The 6,247-nt window shown below is 41.7% G+C and overlaps 1 protein-coding gene across 4 annotated transcripts in view; it reads left to right on the top strand.

Annotated features, from left to right (window-relative positions):
* XRN2 (5'-3' exoribonuclease 2) overlaps positions 1-6,247 on the top strand; it is a 66,488-nt gene that overhangs the window by 189 nt on the left and 60,052 nt on the right. The window contains exon 1 of one of the 4 annotated variants that reach the window (XM_040248613.1): positions 222-2,676. The exons of the other annotated variants lie outside the window; for them this stretch is intronic. The gene's annotated coding sequence lies outside the window, so the exon portion shown is untranslated. Of the gene's footprint in view, positions 1-221; positions 2,677-6,247 lie in introns of those variants that run through there. 4 annotated transcript variants of the gene reach the window in all.

Raw genomic sequence — 6,247 nt, 5'->3', positions numbered from 1 at the left:
GCCGCCACGCCGACGCCTAGAGCACCCCTCTGCCCCGGCGCGCGTGCAGGCCGCGGTCCTCGGGGGGCCCGCGGGGCCCGCACCCGCTGCCTCCCCGGTCGCCGCGGGCCGACGCCCGCCGGGGGCGCGGGCACTCGCACTCTCGGCGCAGGAGCGGCTCCGGCGGTGCGAGGGCCGCCCCTGCGCTGCCCGCGGGTTCCCGGGCGGCAGACCCCGCCCACGGCTTTGTCTCCTCCCGAGGCGGCCGGCCGGAGAGGCTTTCGGCTCGGGGAGAGGCAGTCCGTCGCTGTCGTGTCAGGGGTCGCGAGGGGAGAGCAGCGCCTCGGAAAGATCTCGGACAGCACTCAAGTCCGCGAAGGGCCCCTCCCTCGTTGCCTGACTGCTGGGCCAAGCCTGCCTTTGACATTTTCAGGGTTCCTGGGCGCGCTCGATCGGTGCTACGCCTCTTTGCTGTTGGTTTCTTGGCGTTTCGTATTGGTCGTTTCCAGGTTTCTCCGTCCGGTTTCGATTTGGTACCCGTGCTTTCAGTTTCCAGATCGGGGAGGTTCAGGGACACACGATGCCCTGTTTTTGAACGAAGTGCCCAGCCGACACTGGGAACTTTCTGCTTAGGCTAGTGAGGGTTTCGGGGGGGAAGGGGGAAAGGTTATTTGTTTAGTTTTTGTTTGTTGGTTTTGGACAGGTAGATGGGTCTCCAGGCTTTATTCAGTGTGAGATCTTGACCTTGCTTAGTTCCTGTCCGAGGAGAAACCGAAACTGATGGTTCTGATGAAATTTCCAGTACCGCCTGTGTTTTTCTCAAAGAGAAACTGTGGAAACAATGCTCATGTCCTTTGCGTTTAAAACTTTTATTAACTGTATATCTTACCACTTTTCTGCTCTGAAGGGATAACTGCTTTAAACTTATTTTTGGTTCTATCTCTGAGTGTCATGGTTATTATGTTTGATGTATTGCTTTTGGATGTATCTGCTGAGTTGTAGCTGTGTTAGGAGTAGTCACTTGTACAGGCCCCCGCCCCCCACCCCACCCCCTAATCAGTGCCTTTATTCTTCTACTGATAAACTATAGCGTTAAGTAATTTTTTTTTTTTTTCCTTTTTCGTCTCTTATACAGAGTACCCCTTGACCGACACATGCTGAGGTTAGGTATTAACTTTTCTTTTCTACCCCTGCTGTCTTTACTCCTCATGCCAAGCTTGTCGGCTGTGTTCTTTTCCTTGTTGGCATCCAGGATTAAATCGTCAGGGCTTTGGCTTTACAAGTTTGTTTTAAAAGCTGAAAAATCAAGTAGTATTGGTGACTATAGTCTCTATGTAGATCTAGGTTGTGTACTAGGATTCTGTTTCTTTTCTGCTACTTTTGTCTGTCTGTTGTCTGTTTTCCACTGTACATGGTTCCCCATCCAGCTCTAATATCAGATATTCTATCAAGTCCTCTTTCTAATCGGAGACTGCTTGAAGTCTGTATTTCTGCTGCTGTGGCACCTGGTTATGTAGCCTTGCTGGAAAGCTGCTTCTTGATATTTTTTAAAATTTCTGCAGTTGGAGGTACTGTTTTTAGTCATCTTTCTTGTTTTTTCTCCTTACTTGAGTTAAGAAGTGCTGTTGTAGTATGTGAGTTTTCTAAGTCCATTCTTCCCTCCTAATCATGAGTAATCATTAGCTAGGCAGAGGTTGAGTTGGAAAATTGCTTTCCCTCAGAACTTGGAAAGCATTGTTCTTTTGATTTTTGTCATCCAAAATTGTTGATGAAAAGTTGAATGTTAATGCAGTTTATTTATTTGGCTAACACTTAAATGCAGTATTTAGTAGGTACTAGGCATTTCACCCAAGAAGGCAATGGCAACCCACTCCAGTACTCTTGCCAGGAGAATCCCATGGACGGAGGAGCCTGGTAGGCTACAGTCCATGGGGTTGCTAAGAGTTGGACACGACTGAGTGACTTCACTTTTACTTTTCACTTTCATGCATTGGAGAAGGAAATGGCAACCCACTCCAGTATTCTTGCCTGGAGAATCCCAGGGACAGAGGAGCCTGTTGGGCTGCCGTCTATGGGGTTGCACAGAATCAGACACGACCTACGCGACTTAGCAGCAGCAGGCATTTCACAGATGAATTTATTAAATCCCCATAACAACCATGTAACTATTTCTTCTCCTCCCCTTGCTTCTTATTACAGATGAGAAAACTGAAGCACAGGGGCTTACATAATGTCCTTATGGTCATGTGGTTAATGCATGTCAGAGCCTGTGTCAAAACCAGGAAGCCCATGCTCTTAATTTCTATGTTCTTTTGCTTTCACTCTTTTGTAGTTGATCTGTTTTTTTTCCTGAATTTTAAAAAGAGCTTTATCCTTGATAATATAAGCTTGTGTGACTGTGTACTTAGTTACAGATTTTTTTTTTTAATTTTAATTCCTTTTCATCAGTGCTTGGCTGACTGTGAGTCTGGAGGCTTGTGTTCTGTAGTTATGGGGAATGCTTTTTTATTTTTTTTCCCATTTTCCTTTTACTTTGTCCTCTGAACTCTGAATTCTGGTCCTCCTAGTTGAGTTATTTTTCTTTTCTCTCTCCTCCCCCGAGGTATAATTGACCTAGAACAAACTGCACTTTTTTAAAGTGTACAATTTAATACATTTTGACATGTGTCTATCCATGGACTCATCACCACAATCAAGGTAATGAACATCACCTCTGAGACATTCCTTCTGCCCCTTTTTTGTTCCCCCAGCTCCTTCCTCCTCCCCATCTTTGGGCAACCACTGGTTTATTTCTATCGATGTTTTCATTTTCTAAAATTTTATATAAATGGAATTAAACAATTGGTACTTTTTTTAAAAACCTGACTCAGTTAACTTGATTACTTTCATTCAGAATAATTATTTTGAAAGTCTTCCATGTTGCTACTTGTATCAATAGTTTCTTATTTTGGAATTGTATTCTGTGTTGTGCATATATTACATTTTGATTTTCGTTCATCGGATTGGTTTTCATTCACCCGATTGTTGAACATTTGGATTATTTCCAGTTTGTGGCTATTAAGAAAAACTGTGAACACTGGTATACAGATCTTTGTGTGGACATAATGCTTTCATTTCTTTAGAGAAGTGGTTGCATTGTATGTTGGTGTTTGATTATTTAAAAAGAAAAAACTAGCCAGACTGTTTTCTAAAGAGGCTGTACTGTTTTATTGGCAACAGCAGTGTATGAGAGGTCTGGTTGTTGTACTTCCTTGTCAGCACTGAGTGTGGTTAGTCTTTCTGGTTCTAGCCATTGTAGTGCAGTGTTATTGCAGTGAGAGTTCAGTTTGCATTTCCCTGGTGACAAATGATGCTGAGCATCTCTTTAGGTGCTTATTTGCCTTCCATAAATCTTCTTGAGTTAGGTATATGTTCAGATCTCCCCTCCCCGCCCCTTTTTAAGAGCAAGGACTTTTTTTTCTTTTTTTTTCCTTTTATGAGACTTGAGGAATCTTAGTTCCCCAACCAGGTATTGAACCCAGACACACAGCAGTGAAAGCACAGAGTCCTACCAGGGAAGTCCCTTTTGCCCATTTTTAAGTTGGATGGTTTGTCTTACTGAATTAGAGACTTTTTTTACATATTGAATTTTTTGGTAAATGTTTTCTTTTAATCTGTGATTTCCTTTTTCATGCAAAAAAGAGCAAAAGTTTTTAATTTTAATAAAGCCTGCTTTTTTCTCTGTGTTACTGCTTTTTGTGTTATGTTTAAGAAATCTTTGTCAAAGCCAAGGTCACTGAGATTTAAGTTTTCTTAGAGTTTTTAAAACTATACTGTTATAAAATTATACTTTATGCTGTGCTTTCTCTTTTTTAGTTGTTGTTGTTTTTTTTATTTTAATGGTGAATTGCACTGTTTTAAATGTTAACATGAGTCTGGTATTTCAGGTAAATAAACCCCACCTGGTCATGGTGTACTATTTTTTTATATACCTGGGAGTCAATATGCCAAATTATTGCTATTCATTTCTAGAAATTTTTCATCATTCCAAATGGAAACTCTACTCACCTAAATAACAATTCTCTGCCTCCCCTGCCACCTACTTTCTGTCTTGTGAATTTGCCTATTCTAAGAACTAATGTAAGTGGAATCATATATTTGTTATTTTGTGTCTGGTGTATTTCACTTTTTCATTTCGCATAATGTTTTTAGGATTCATCCTTGTTCAGCATGTATCAATTTCTTTTTTTTTTTTTTTTTTCAGGATTTTGGAAACCTTTAAATGCCGTATTTATAAGCAAACTGGAGTTTATTGTATTTCACAACCCCATTCCTACAGTCTATGCTCTGGTCATTTCTATATGAGAGCTGACATAGGGCAGAGTGCTGCCTTGTTTAACATCAGTTGGGAGTGTGTGTGTCAGTGGACTCAAATTTTTCCATTCTGCCTGTGTTTGTGAATGACCTCGAGACTGCAACAATATTAATTTGGGGTATAACAAAATTTTAGTAAGCAGATGAGTTTGCAAATTTGGAATTTGTGAATAAAGATGACCAGTTGTTTGTGCACCACATAAGGTGGTTGTGTGGATTGAGTCAGTAAATCCAAGTTAACAGCTTCAAATAGTGCCTTGCACTGATTGATAAGTTAATTTTGGTAGTTTATATATCCAAGTAAAAGTGGAGATATTTTTGTGTCTGGTTCTTAGTAGCATTGCGTCGTATAGAATTGTGCTGTTTGCCTGCAGTGAAATCTAGGTTTCCCACCTTGCTTTTTTCTTTCTTGGTCAGACTTGTCCATTTCGTTGATCTTGTAAAACAACTGACTTTTGATGTCATAGATTATTTGTTTGCTTGTGGCTGCACTGGGTCTGGATGCTGCCTGAGGGCCTTGTCAAGCTATGGTGTGTGGGCTTCTCGTTGTGGTGGCTTCTGCTGTTGCAGAGCTTGGGCTTCAGGAGCTGCAGCACAAGGGCTCAGACTTGCAGCTCACAGGTTCTAGAGCAGAGGCTCAGTAGTTGTGGCGCACAGGCTTAGTTGCTCTGTGGCACAGGGGTCTTCCGGGATAAGGGCTCAAAGGTCCCCTGCGTTGGCAGATGGGTTATCCACTGTGCCACCAGGGAAGTCTAGTTTCATAGATATTTTTTATAAAATTGTCCTTTTTATTGTGTGTCATTTTCTCTCATATTTATTTTCTTCCTTCTGCTTGCTTTATTTTGCTCTTCCAGTGTCAAGTTGGAAGGTTAGGTAATTGACTTGAGAGCTTTCTTAATACAGACATTTACAGCTATAAATTTTCCTCTGAACACTGCTTTTGGGCTTTACAATATTAGTTTTCATGTCGTATCTTGTTTTTCGTTCATCTTAAATCACTTTCTGAGTTCCCTTCTGATTTCTTCTGCATTGATTATTCGTGAGTGTGTTGTTAAATTTCCCATGTTTACAAATTTGCCAACTTTTCTCCACTTATTGAGCTCGAATTTTATTTACTTTGTTGTGGTTGAAAAACATGCTTTCTATTACTTTCATGCTTGTAAATTCATTGAGGCTTGTTTCATGGCCCAGCGATTGGTCTATCCCAGAGAATGTTGCACATGCAGTCGAGAATGTATATAGCCTGTTGAGTGTTCCACAGAAGTCTGTTATAGACTAATGCAGTGACACCTGCAAGGCTTCGCCTCTGAGATTAATGTCTGGTATCTGTTCTAACCCTAGCTGGAGGGCGGCTCCTCCCAGCTGTCTTAAACCCCACTTCTCTCCCACAGATAGCCAGTCTGTGGTCTAAGCTGTATCTTCATTAGGGCCCTGATTGTTTTCTCCATTCCTTTTCGCTGCAACTTACACAGTTCTTGAGAATGCCCTTGGGTATGAATTTCTCCATGTTCTGTCACAAATGAAGTGAGTTCTGAATTTTCAAAGGTTTTCTTGACTAGATTGCTGTTTGCCTCCAGACTGTTTCCAAAGGCTTTAAATTTAAATGCTTCTGTCTCTTTCAAAAGATTCTCACTAGTTCAGCTGGAGAGCAGGTGAGCAGAAGTCCTTATGCCATCATGCTGGCAGCCCAACTCACCAGTATGCTCTCTGGGCAAGTGAAGATCAGGTTCACACATCAGCATACTATGTGTTCCCTGTAGTTCTGGCTGGGTCCTTGACGCATGTTACAGGTGTTCATTAAGTTCACGCTGAATCTAGTGAAATTGGAATTAATCAGGCTGACATATGAATTCAGATGACTGAGTTCAATCCTGGTCTCTGAACTTGACAGAAGTATGTCATTAGAAAGCCACTT

The sequence above is a fragment of the Oryx dammah genome, unplaced genomic scaffold (genome assembly GCF_014754425.2).
Source record: "Oryx dammah isolate SB20612 unplaced genomic scaffold, SCBI_Odam_1.1 HiC_scaffold_10, whole genome shotgun sequence".
Lineage (NCBI taxonomy): Eukaryota > Metazoa > Chordata > Mammalia > Artiodactyla > Bovidae > Oryx > Oryx dammah.
Note: the sequence above shows the minus strand (reverse complement) of the source record. Positions and strands in the feature narration are given on the sequence as shown.